This window comes from Anolis sagrei, chromosome 1 (genome assembly GCF_037176765.1).
Source record: "Anolis sagrei isolate rAnoSag1 chromosome 1, rAnoSag1.mat, whole genome shotgun sequence".
Classification (NCBI taxonomy): Eukaryota; Metazoa; Chordata; class Lepidosauria; order Squamata; family Dactyloidae; genus Anolis; species Anolis sagrei.
In genome coordinates, this window is record NC_090021.1 from 151,919,747 (window position 1) to 151,932,121 (window position 12,375).

The window sequence follows — 12,375 nt, forward strand, 5'->3', positions numbered from 1 at the left end:
AAGTTCTTCCAGCTTTAAGTAATATTCTTGGTTTGAAATATACATTTTGGAGATGTCTGCCCAGTCTTGGCAATCAGCATGGACATCAGAACTCTGTTCTCTCTCAGGATGCAGGTTATTCTAAAAATACACAATTATCATATTTTTTGTATGACAAAATTAGTTTGACTCTTGATGCTATAAGGTCAGCTATAAAAAAATCTTTGTGTGTTTCAGTGTTCGAGCTTGCAGGAAATAAGGTACATTAATTTGTGTAAACTTAGCAAACAGAATTTACGTAAGTTTTGATAGAACAAAAAATAACAAGTTGCTCCAAGTCAGCACAGCCCACTTCTTACAGCCTAGCAGTTTGAAAACATGCAAATGTGAGTAGATCAATAGGTACTGCTCCAGCAGGAAGGTAATGGTGCTCCATGTTGTCATGCTGGCTACATGACCTTGGAGGTGTCTATGGACAACGGTAGCTCTTCGGCTTAGAAATGGAGATGAGCACCACACCCCAGAGTCAGACATGACTGGACTTAATGTCAGGGGACAACCTTTACCTTTACCTTATGCCATCACCACCAACCATCATTATCTTCATCATGTAACTAGAAGTCTGGCCAAATTTTTTAAAAAATGAGACTCTGCAAATGCTGACCATAGGATTGAGGGACCTCAGTTATCAGGAACAAATGACATACTGAAATGAAAATGGAGGGACATTCTGTGAAGGACTGTGTATAGAGCCAACCAGATCCAGGGCATCACATTTATAAGATACTGAAAATAGGGTTGATGGTGACACCTGTCCCCTTCTTCAGATATTTAGTGGAGGATTTTTCATGAGAAGGTTCTAGTCCATAACCTGACTTGCATAATGAGAAAATAATTTATATGATATGCCAATGACTTTACTCAGATTTGGACAACTAGAACGAGGAAATCTAAGGTGGATATTGATTAAAAGAGTGACAATAATACTCGTAGTACAGGGCTGGACACAACACTAGATGCTGCACTAGGAGATATCATAGAGTTGGAAGAATCCTCATGAGTCATCTAGTCCAACCTTGCTCACTGCAGGACTTCCCACTAGATCCCCAATATGTGTCTGCCCAACCTCTTTTGATTACATCCAGAGAAGGAGGATTGCTCCTCTCACTATGTTTTGTTCCTCTCACCAACTTGGTTCCTCTTTCCATCTTTGAAAAGAGAAAACTGCCTGCAAGGCACAGCAGAAATTTGTTGTACAGCCGATTTTTTATTTTTCCTAGTTTTTTCTATCTATTTTAACAGATTTTATCCCTCAGTTGTTATCCCACCAGATCTCAAGGAAATCCACTTAAAGGTATTTCTGGCTCTGTTATTGATGTCAGAAGAAAGGGATACTATTCTCTGTTCTTCCTTGGTTCCAGCAACTTGTTACTAACATCCTGTATATATATGCCAGAAATACAATAACTTCTTGTCCATCTGGCTAGCATGTACCCTCTGTACTCCTGGGTAATGAATCTTCTACCACAAGAACCTTTCTCTTCTGGCTGCAGTTGATGGCTTGCTTCTGTTCTCCTGACTACACCCCTTCACCATCATCAACCTCTAGAACAGGGGTCCTCAAACTAAGGCCCGGGGGCCGGATATGGCTCTCCAAGGTCATTTACCCGGCCCTCGCTCAGGGTCAACCTCAGTCCGAAATTACTTGAAAGCACACAACAACAACAACAACAACAACAATCCTATCTCATCAGCCAAAAGCAGGCCCACACTTCCTATTGAAATACTAATAAGTTTATATTTGTTAAAATTGTTCTTCATTTTAATTATTGTATTGGTTTAAAGTGTTTTTGCACTACAAATAAGATATGTGCAGTGTGCATAGGAACTCATTCATTTTTTTTTTCAAATTATAATCCAGCCCTCCAACAGTTTGAGCGATTGTGACCTGGCCCTCTGTTTAAAACGTTTGTGGACCCCTGCTCTAGAAGATGTAGGAGGCAATTGAACCCTAACATAACACAACTTCTTTCTCTCCTTGGAGACTAAGGATATCAGGTTCTTGATCCATAATCCCAGATCTAACCTCTTTCCTTTCTTACCGAGTCTTAGCCAGAGAAATCTCAGCCCGGCCTTTCACAACACAAAAAAAAATGAGATGTGGAACTGAGTACACACTGTAAGGCATGTTTACCAAAGTCAGTACAGTCACCTACCTTTACTCCCAGTGAATTAAAGATACCCATGAAAATGTCGGAAATTGAGATACATCACCTTCCTTATCTCAGCTGCTTCAACCTTCCAAGTTCTACTTTCACCAAAAGCAGTAATTTATCTTTATTATATACAAAATATACATCACATCTCGACACACACTGCATGGAACACATTACACACCTCAGAGCTCCTGTCTGGTCTGCACAGGAAACTCCAAAAGTGACACTACCAATTCTACACATTGCTGTAGTTTTAACCCATGCATTACTGAAACCATACAGTTTAAACTATAAGCAATTTTCACACCAAATAACATTACATACTGACAGAAGAATCCTCACCAACCTACTGGGGACTGTTAAATTATGTTTAGAAGCCAAGACAAGGTTCAGACATGTTTTTCATCTTGACACGAATATTCCTGCCCTTTAGAGGCATGAATAACGTGTGTTATGGGTTTGCTTTTTATTGTAACCTTTGATCATGTTGATGATGGACATTTCTGGCATTTAATCTAACACAACTTTTCCCAATTATGCATTTATTTATAGCTGCATGTTTACATAACTCATAACAGACAACAATTATCACTACTGATAGTGTTATTTTCCTATCACAACATTTCTTTAAGAAACACAAACCTGACCATTGGTTTTTTTTAATGAATCTGCAAAGAGTTAAACAACCTCCTTGGTCCTTATTGCTTTTTTTCTACTCTTCTAGTCATGAATGAGCTATTCATACCTTCTGGAGACTCTTTGTTCAGGATTTTTTTCGTTGTTGTTGAGAGAGTATAAGAACCAAAGCAACCTAAACACAGCAAAGACTTGAATTCTGCATTCTGGGATTCATCACTTCTTGTGAGCTGCACAATAAGGTAACTATTGTAATGGTTATCGGTTTTATACATGGTGGCTGTTGGTATATGTACTTCAAAATGTTTCTTCAAAAATTATGACATTGATGTTATATATAATAGAAATTATGTAAAGCCATCATATTTGAATAGCTATTGTATTGGAGAGCCAAATGATTTTCATAAGCAGGAATTCATCTCTCAACTAAAGCAGTGGCCTGTTGAATGCAGAATAGTGTCAGATGAATCATTCATTTACTGTTTCCAAATTAAATGCTTATTGAATATTTATGAGGTTGTTATCTCCAGTTGCTTCATAGCACAATTCAATTTTCTCAGTGGTTAAAGCATAGAAGTTACTCATAGGGAATAGTTGGACATTAGAAACTGTGCATACATTTAGTTCTTAAAGTCCTTATAATACATTCTATGGATTTTACTCATACATGCATTCATCTGAAGTAATGTTTCTAGTTTTAGTCGTGTAACACTTCACTGGTTGTCTCTACTTATCTCTTCTTAATATCTTCTTATCTCTCCTAAAGCTCACTCATCCGATCAAAACTAGCTATTTATAAGCTAGGCTCCAAGAGTTGCAAATTCTGAAGTAAAACAAAAAGTTGATAATTGAAGATTACAAACACCCAGAGAAATTAGGGTTTCTGGTTGCCAATCTTTGAATGAACTCTCTTTATCTTCCCCTTTCTTCTCTTGGGATAAGAGAACCCTCTTTTTCTTTATTCAACATTTTTTCAGAACAAGTATTCTGTAAAAGGGGCCATGGTGGCATAGCGGGCTAAACTGCTGATTTGCTGAACTTGATCGGAAGGTAGGCGGTTCAATCCGTGGGACAGGGTGAGCGCCCATTGATAGCTTCAGCTTTTGCCAACCTAGCAGTTTGAAAACATGCAAATATGAGTAAATAAATAGGTATGCTTCAGCAGTGCTCCATATAGTCATGCTGGCCACATGACTTAGGAGGTGTTTAAGGACAATGCCAGCTCTTCAGCTTAGAAATGGAGATGAGCACCACCCCCAAGAATCAGAATTGACTAGACTTATTGTCAAGGGGAAACTTTTACCTTTACCTATTCTGTTAAAGAGATATAAGATAAAGAAAAACTGGATCCAGTTTGTTGATAATTCTGATACTCACTTCGAAGTCAGGTAGGGCGATTAGAGCTAACCAGAAGCTTGCCTGTCCCATTTGCCATTATCTCTTTGGGAAGCTACTTGTCCCTTGGGGCTGAAGGGGGATTGACCGGGGGGGGGGGGGGGATGAAATAGTAAGCCAGGAGCACAAGGAGGAACTCTGGAGCCAAACCTTGAACCAGGCCTGTAGCCAGGATTTTGTTTGGGGGGGGGGGCTGAGTTCGGTTCGGGGGGGCTGAGTTTGGTTCAGGGGGGGCTGAGTCTGAGTGAAAGAGGGTCTACCCTAGCAAACCTTTTGTATCGTTACCCCAATACCCCCATGCATATGGGATATATTGAGTATAGTGATCAGATCATGATATGAATAAACATAGCAGTTTAAATAATGCACCAGTAAGGCCTTCTCGCGGACCACCATCGGAATTTCGGGGGGGACTGAAGCCCCCCAAGCCCCCCCCCCCCCCCCGGCTACATGCCTGCCTTGAACTCTTACTCTCCAGTTTGAAGTGGCCATTGTCATCTTCTGACCATTTGATCATAGGTTTACTTTTTAAAAAATGCCACCACTACACAGCTTGTGATCTAAGTAAGAGAAGGAGCTTGCCTTGCCATTTTGGGATCACATGCCCACATCTAAAGAGCCCCATCTCAGCCAGGATGCATTGTTTCTTATGACTGTTTTTGTCTCACATTGACACAGCAATATTTCATGCCATCCATTACATTGGCAGATGATGCAATACAACTGCCCAACACAGAGCAAGCATATTTCCATTCCCACAAGTTTTTGCACATGAACATACAAGGACATGTTTGGCCATATATATTTGAAGGTGAGAAAATATCTCTAAACATCCATGTAGCTGAAGGGGAAAAAATCTTGTCCAAGATCAATGACTGTCATTTGGAGAAGGGGAGCGAATTGTACTTTGAAAGCTGATATAGAAAGCTGCAAATCCAGTTGTAGCAAAACCTGCCTTATAGCTCCCCAGGAACAGTTTTTCTGGCCAGTCTGAAAGTCCTGGCTTCCTTTGTTAAAACAATAGACCTATTCAGAAGTTACACACACACACAGCATCAGTGATTAGTTCACATACAGTCCTCCTTACAAAATATAGGGGGAGAGCAGGTGAGGAAAGGGGAAAAGGGATATTTAAGACTATTTGAAACTATCTTGCAACTGTGTGGGACAATCCCTGAGTTCTGCTACCTATAGTTTAAATTAGCCAAGATTTTAAATGCTTCTTTTGAAAGCTCTTTGTTACAATACTTGTTACCTAAGATATCCAACCTGTTCCTGTGATTTCAATCTAGATTTAAGACAGTCACTTCCTGGGTTTCTTATTACTAACATATTACCATTGTTATAACTATTGTGCCACCAAAGAACACAAGAAATGCTCTCTGATTCTCCCTATTTCTTGTAACCATAATGAGGTCGGAAGATCTACCTAACATAAGTATAAAAAAAACTTCACCATTTCCTCAAAGCGAGCCAGTCATGTAGACAGTGGGCACTGTTGTATCACCAGGTTAGGAAACCACAACAATTGACACATATGTTGAAAAAACCCACAAAGCTTACTATAGCTCAAGGAGCTCTACCATGTAGATGAAAGATTAAGTGTATAAGAAGGTGAATGGATAGGTCAAAGATGGGGCAACAGGAAAAACTATATAAATAAAAATATAATGTTTGTTTGTGGAATTAACATAACTCAAAAATCAATGGACGAATTCACACAAAATTTGGACACTATACCCCTAACAGACCAACAAGTGACCATCGCTCATAAAACCCCACAAAAAAACAGCAGAAAGAACTTTAAAACCCAAGAAAGCTAAATGACGATACAGAAAAAAGGAAGAAGGGAGGAAGGAGAGAAAGAAAGAAAGAAAGAAAGAAGGAAAGAAGGAAAGAGAGAAAGAAGCTTGGAAGCAAAGAGAATGAGGGAAGAAAAGAGGTAGAGAAAGAAGAAAGGAGAGAAAGGGAAGGAAAAGGAAAACAGAGGAAGGAAGGAAAGAGGTAGAGAAGGAAGAAGGAGAGAAGGAAAGAAAAATGGGAAGGAAGGAAAAAGGGAGCAAAGGAAGGAAAGAAAGAAGGAGAATAAGAGGGAGGGAAGGAAAGAGAGAAGGTAGGATGGAAACAAAAAGCAAAGGAGGGAAGGAAAGAGGTAAAGAAGGAAAGAGGAGAGGAGAAGAAGATAATGAAAAAAGGAGAAGGAAGGAAAGAGGTAGAGAAGGAAGGAGAGAAGGAAAGAAAAAAGGGAAGGAAAGAGGGAGCGAAGGAAGGAGGGAAAGGAGAGAAAGAGGGAGGGTAGATTGGTCACAGCAACATGTGGCAGGTACAACTAGTAAGGAATAAAAGCAAGTAGACTGTCTAACCACAGAGTTAGACATTTCTGCTTTTTTGCTTCTGTATAATGGGATGACATTGATGTGGTCAAACCAATAAAGCAGCATTGACCAAGAGACTTCCCACTTGAAGCTGTTTGGACTTAGATAACTTTTTAGTCAGTGGATTCAGACCCCATCTACACTACCATATAATGCATTTTGAACTGCATTACAGTGCTCAGTGTAGACTCATATAATGCAGATTGAACTGGATTATATGAGTCTACACCGCAATAATGCAGTTCAATGCAGTTAATCTGCATTCTGAAACTGCATTATATGGTAGTGTAGATGGAGCCTCAGATTTCTGATGATGATAACCACAAGCAATCCACACCTAAAATTCCACCCGAGCACCCAATCACATAGATACAACCACTGCCATTGTGCAGGATACACAAGTGTTGTCTACAGGTGCTCAAAAGCAACCAGTCAGAGCCCCTCTCACTTCCTCCAGCACAGATTGCTGTTAAAGTTTATTATTAGGTAGATTTGTGAGCTGCAGAGAAAAATTCATTTTTTCCTCTAAATCCACATTGTGTTGCTGATTTCCCAGGACCATATTTCTTACTATCCACCTCTTCTATGCATGCACACTAAATCTTCCTTTCTCTCCTTCTACTCTCTTTTATTTGGAAAGAACAAAGGCAGGTTAACATTTTTAAAGTTTTTTCCCCTCAAATTCCAATAAAGCTGTGTTGTTGGTGCAGCTTTATGTTTCCAATAAAGCTGCACCACTTAATTCCGACTACTCTGCTTGCCATTAAATACATAGGAATGGAACAACGGAAATGATATCGGATTGTGGGTTTGACGATGAGACGATTCGGAATGTAGTAGAATTTTGTAGTATTGTTGATGTTTGATAAGATGTTTTTGATAATGATGATTGTGGATATCTTGCACTATGTTTTGTAATTAGCACCTGTTTTTATGTTGTACACCGCAATGAGTAGCCCTTGGGCTGAGAATTGCGGTATATAAGAGCAGTAAATAAATAAATAAATAAATAGCACCTACAAAGAAGGGACACAGTGATAGATGTGCAATTTTCCATCTTCATTATCTGTTTGATCAGAAAATCAAACTGAGAGGCAAAACTTCAAGACATGAAAATGTATGCTAACATATGACTGACCTAATGATTTCAATAGCAAAAGAATCTCATGTTTGTGAAGCATTTTTGATAACTTGATTTTGAGCCATATAACATGTGCACAGCTTACAAGATCTTGTAGCACTTTAGCAGAGGCGGCCCTAGGTAATTTTCAATGGTAAGCAAACAGTATTTTGGCACACACACACACACACACCCCAACCAATCACTGATATATATTTTCTGTTTGTCGTAGGAGTTCTGTGTGACATATTTGGATCAATTCCATCATTGGTGGAGTTCAGAATGCTCTTTGATTGTAGGTGAACTATACATCCTAGTAACTACAACTCACATATGTCAAGGTCTATTTTCCCCCAAGAGTGCCTCAAGAGTGCCCCTGGGCAAAATCAACTATATTGCAAATGCTTACTTTGCATAATGGGTTGAGCCGCCCCTGCACTTTAGAGACTGAGTTCTATGAAGTTGGTAGCATAAGCTTGCATAGACTTGAGGTGCATCTACACTGTAGAATTAATGCAGTTTAATGCCACTTTGACTCACATGGCTCAATGCTATAGAATAATGAGAGTAGTAATTTTTCAAGGACTTTAACCTTCTCTACCAAAAAGTGCTAGCCCATCACCAAACTACAAATCCTGGAATCCATAGTATTGTGCCACAACAGTTAAACTGGTATCAAACTCCATTAGTTCTACAGTGTAGATGGAGTCACAGTCTATTTTGCCTCTAAGGTGCTTTGAGATCCCTTTATATACACTGTTTCTTGGCGTGTAACATAGTGTTACTCATTGCCTTCTGCCGTTCACGAGAAATTTTCACACTCAAATGAATCCCTATTCTGCCTAAGCTGTTAATGGAAACATACAACAGAAGGCATGTGCAACTATTGTGTCTCTATGCTGATGCTAATTGAATTTACGCAATAGCTCAAAGATGGCATGCCAGACATCCATTCCAGTAATACTAACTGGATGTCTTCAATGCATAAACAAATACAAACCAGGAAGAAGAAAACATCCCGTGTCCCTGATATTTCAACATCAGCAGTGAAAGACTATAGAGTTTCTTAAGTCATTATTTACTGGAAAGATGCACATTTGATAACCACTTATAGGGAAAAAAATCTTTTAGGATTCATCCAAGTAGGTCAAATATATCTAGATCACTGTTTCTTCTTTTTCCAAAAAAAATCTATTTGTAGACATGCTTACCAAGTACGTTATATTTGTATTCTTTTATTATTACGGTCAATAACCGGCATCAAAAAGTGAACAAACATCAAAATAGGAGCATGCTTGTGAAGTACGTTGTGACTGTGAGCTGTTGGTGGGTTTTGCCCATCAATTGCAATGGGCAGTGTAATTGATGGGAGAATGCAGACAGGCAGCAGGATGTAGAAGACAGGCCACATGGATGTTTCCGATTACAAATATTCCCCGAGTTACAAACATCTGACTTACATCCAACTCTGTTTTCTTAGCCCAATTTCCTATGTGAACCACACAGAAGACACAACATTCAAACAATTGGTTATTGTATTGTTCACACATTACCCATAATACACATGTCTTAATTTTTTCATCTTCAAATTTAGTTACAAATATGTTTAAGAAATAGGAATTCTTCATGAACATCTCATAATCTCGCACATGAACTTGTGCAATAATTCAAATGTTTATAAGAAACTTCAAATACATTAAACATTGAAAAAACTTTGCATTAAGAAGCAAAGTTTTGCTGTTGTATTAGAAAATTATTGTTCAATTCCCAGAAATGAAATCATTACACATGTGAACATCTGTCTGATCATAATTACATAGTGCAATTTACCGTTGGACATTGAGTCATTTGGCAATTCAGGAAACAGGAAGTGTATGTAAAGGTACCAGCATCATCCACTGACTTCCATACCTTCTTACAAACTACAAAGAAACTTTTTCCAGCCATACTCAGGAGAATAAGGTAAGGTTTCTGTTTTTACCAGTGTATACCAGAAAGTTAGTAGCAGTTAATGAAGTGATGATAAGGAAGATGCATCTTCAGCATCAGATTTATACTGAAGAGAATGTACTATATAAAGCAGTTCTCTACTTTGATAGTAAGCCTGATGATACATTTACATCTACTTCTTTGATACTGGTTTTAACTGCCATAGGGCAGAGTGGTATAGTGTCTTGAATGTTGGACTACAACACTGAGAGAGTCTCTGTAAGTCAACCACAATAGCCAGATAGCAGTTATAATGCAATGGAACCCATAAACATTCATGGGAATGCACTTCAATCTGTTGTATAGATGATAATTTGAGACATTTAAACTTCCTCTTATCACTCTGCTTCATTCGAAAAAAATGTTGTGCTCAAACAGTGTTGTATCTTGGCATCAATGTCAACTTTTGTGGAGAGGTACCAAAAATGGTCAACATTTCCTAGCATTACACTGTTAAGCTGCATTGTAGGCATTGCAGATGGATTGGTTTTTGCATATTGATAGAGAATATTTGTTCTTCTGACATAAAGTGAAAGGTCAAGCTTTTCATATGCAAAGGTGTATCCATTCTTCCTCTGAATTGATACAGACTATATTAGCACTAGCATATTGGAGTTCTGTAACAGAAGTAGTTGTGATCATACTTTTGGCTTTCAGCCTGCTTGCCAATTGTCTGATAGGGGAGTTCCACACCAGTGAGAAGCTTCCTGTCAACAAGGTATGGAATCATAGGGATGAAGATAGAAAATATGGTCTGGGCAATAACACATCCTGGTTTGATACCTGATTCCAGCTTAAATGGGTTAATTTAGGAGCCACTGTTGCCATCGTAGAGGAAGTGCAAGATGTTCACAAATTTATCAGGATATCCAATTTTCAAGAAGATGATCCAGAGAATATTACAACTCACAGAGTCGAAGGCCTTTGCAAGGTCGATGAATATCATATACAGAGGTTGATTTTGTTCCCTGCATTTTTCTTGGAGATGTCATGAAGTGAAGATCATATCCACTGTTCCTCTGGAGGGCTGGAAATCATTCTGAAATTCTGGGAGGATGTCTTCTGAAATAGCTTGAAGGCGGTTTGCAAGGACTCTTGTGATAATTTTCCCAGTGGAAGTTAAAAGGGAGGTACCTCAATAGTTTTCACAGTCTGTCTGTTCCCCCTTTTTGAAAGGGGCGATTATAATGGCATCCTTGAAGTCTGCTAGGATCTTATCAATCACTCACACTTTTTCAATGAGCTTGTGAAGTCATTTTGTCAGCTCAGGTCCACACTCTTTAAAGATTTCAGCAAGGATCCCATCAGGTCCACTGGCTTTGTTATTTTTTAATTGGCTGATGGCTTTGTGGACTTCCTGCAAACTAGACAGTGCTGCAAGTTCATCTCTGGTTTGTTCTTACAGGATTTGCAAGAGAATCTCTTTGGCCACATTGGAACTGCAGTTAAGGAAGTTATAGTAGTGCTAATTTCAACATAGTGCAGTGGATCTTTTGTCCTTTATTTATTTATTTATTTATTTCTTGCATTTATTAACCGCCGCTCTCAGCCCTAGGGCGACTCGTGGCGGTGTACAATACAAAAAAGACACTTTACAAAGCAATCAGGACAACAAACTAACATCACTAATACACAACATTTAAATTACACTAAAAATCCGCTGCGTCATATTATGGAATCATAATCAATCTCGTAGTCGTAAATTCATTCCGGTTGTCATTTCCAGTAACATAGCACTCAGTTGAAAGCCTGCTCGAAGAGCCACGTCTTCAGGCCCTTACGAAAGGCCATGAGGGAGGGCGCCTGCCTGATGTCTTTAGAAATGTGGTTCCATCTGACAAATGCAGAGGTGTGTGCCATGATTTTTTGAGCCATAGATTAACTTTGTGGCTTTTGTAGGGAACTATTTTCACCGCTTCAACTTTAAAGAATACCTGTGCATTGTGGGCATCTGTGAGCTGTTGGGTTTCTTGGGCCTTTTTTCTCTACCAGATGTTCTTCAGTTCTCTGGTCCTTCTTTGAACTTCAGCTTTTGTACTTTTTCTTAGAAGCACAGTTGGTGTTGAGGGGGCTAGAGCTGGAAAAGTAGAAAATTACTAATCAAAATAAAGTTCTCACTTGTGCTGTGGAGCAGGAGGGAGTGAGGAACCAAAAGGAAGGGAGTGTTCAAGCCTAAGAAAAGTTCAACCAAATAACACACAAGTGCAAGAAGAAAAACAACTGCTGGAGCATCACTGATAAAAGAGGTGCCGAAGGAAGAGAAAAGATGAGACAACGTTCAGAGAAAAAGCTTGTGTGTACATGCTCAAAGTATGCACAAAGTTTTGGCTATAAAGCTAAGCTGCACCCCATTTTTGGTGTAGCAATTTCCTTTTGTTGATCCACCCAACAGGATGATTTGGCCAAATAAACCTATCAAATGATTTCTTTGCTCCTAGTGTCTGATTGGATAGAGACCTTCGACATTTTTGGGCCTTGGAGTCTGTATTTGAGGATGATCTTTATGGCCACTGTGGATCAAATTAACCTGTGCCCTGTCCAGCAGTCATCAGCACTTGTCATGGCTCTTGTAATAAGTGCATTGTGGTGGTCTCCAGCACATACAATTATATATTATTTATTTATTTATTTATTTATTTATTTAAAACATTTATATTCTGCCCTT

At 39.0% G+C, this 12,375-nt stretch overlaps 1 protein-coding gene across 2 annotated transcripts in view; it reads left to right on the forward strand.

Moving 5' to 3' along the window:
* The first annotated feature begins 2,951 nt into the window (after nucleotides 1-2,951).
* The window catches only part of LOC132780869 (serotriflin-like), a 34,415-nt gene continuing 24,991 nt past the window's right edge, over nucleotides 2,952-12,375 (forward strand). The window contains exons 1-2 of one of the 2 annotated variants that reach the window (XM_067469487.1): nucleotides 2,952-3,073; nucleotides 9,542-9,683. The gene's annotated coding sequence lies outside the window, so the exon portion shown is untranslated. The remainder of the gene's footprint in view (nucleotides 3,074-9,541; nucleotides 9,684-12,375) is intronic. The other variant, XM_067469491.1, reaches the window with a different exon arrangement.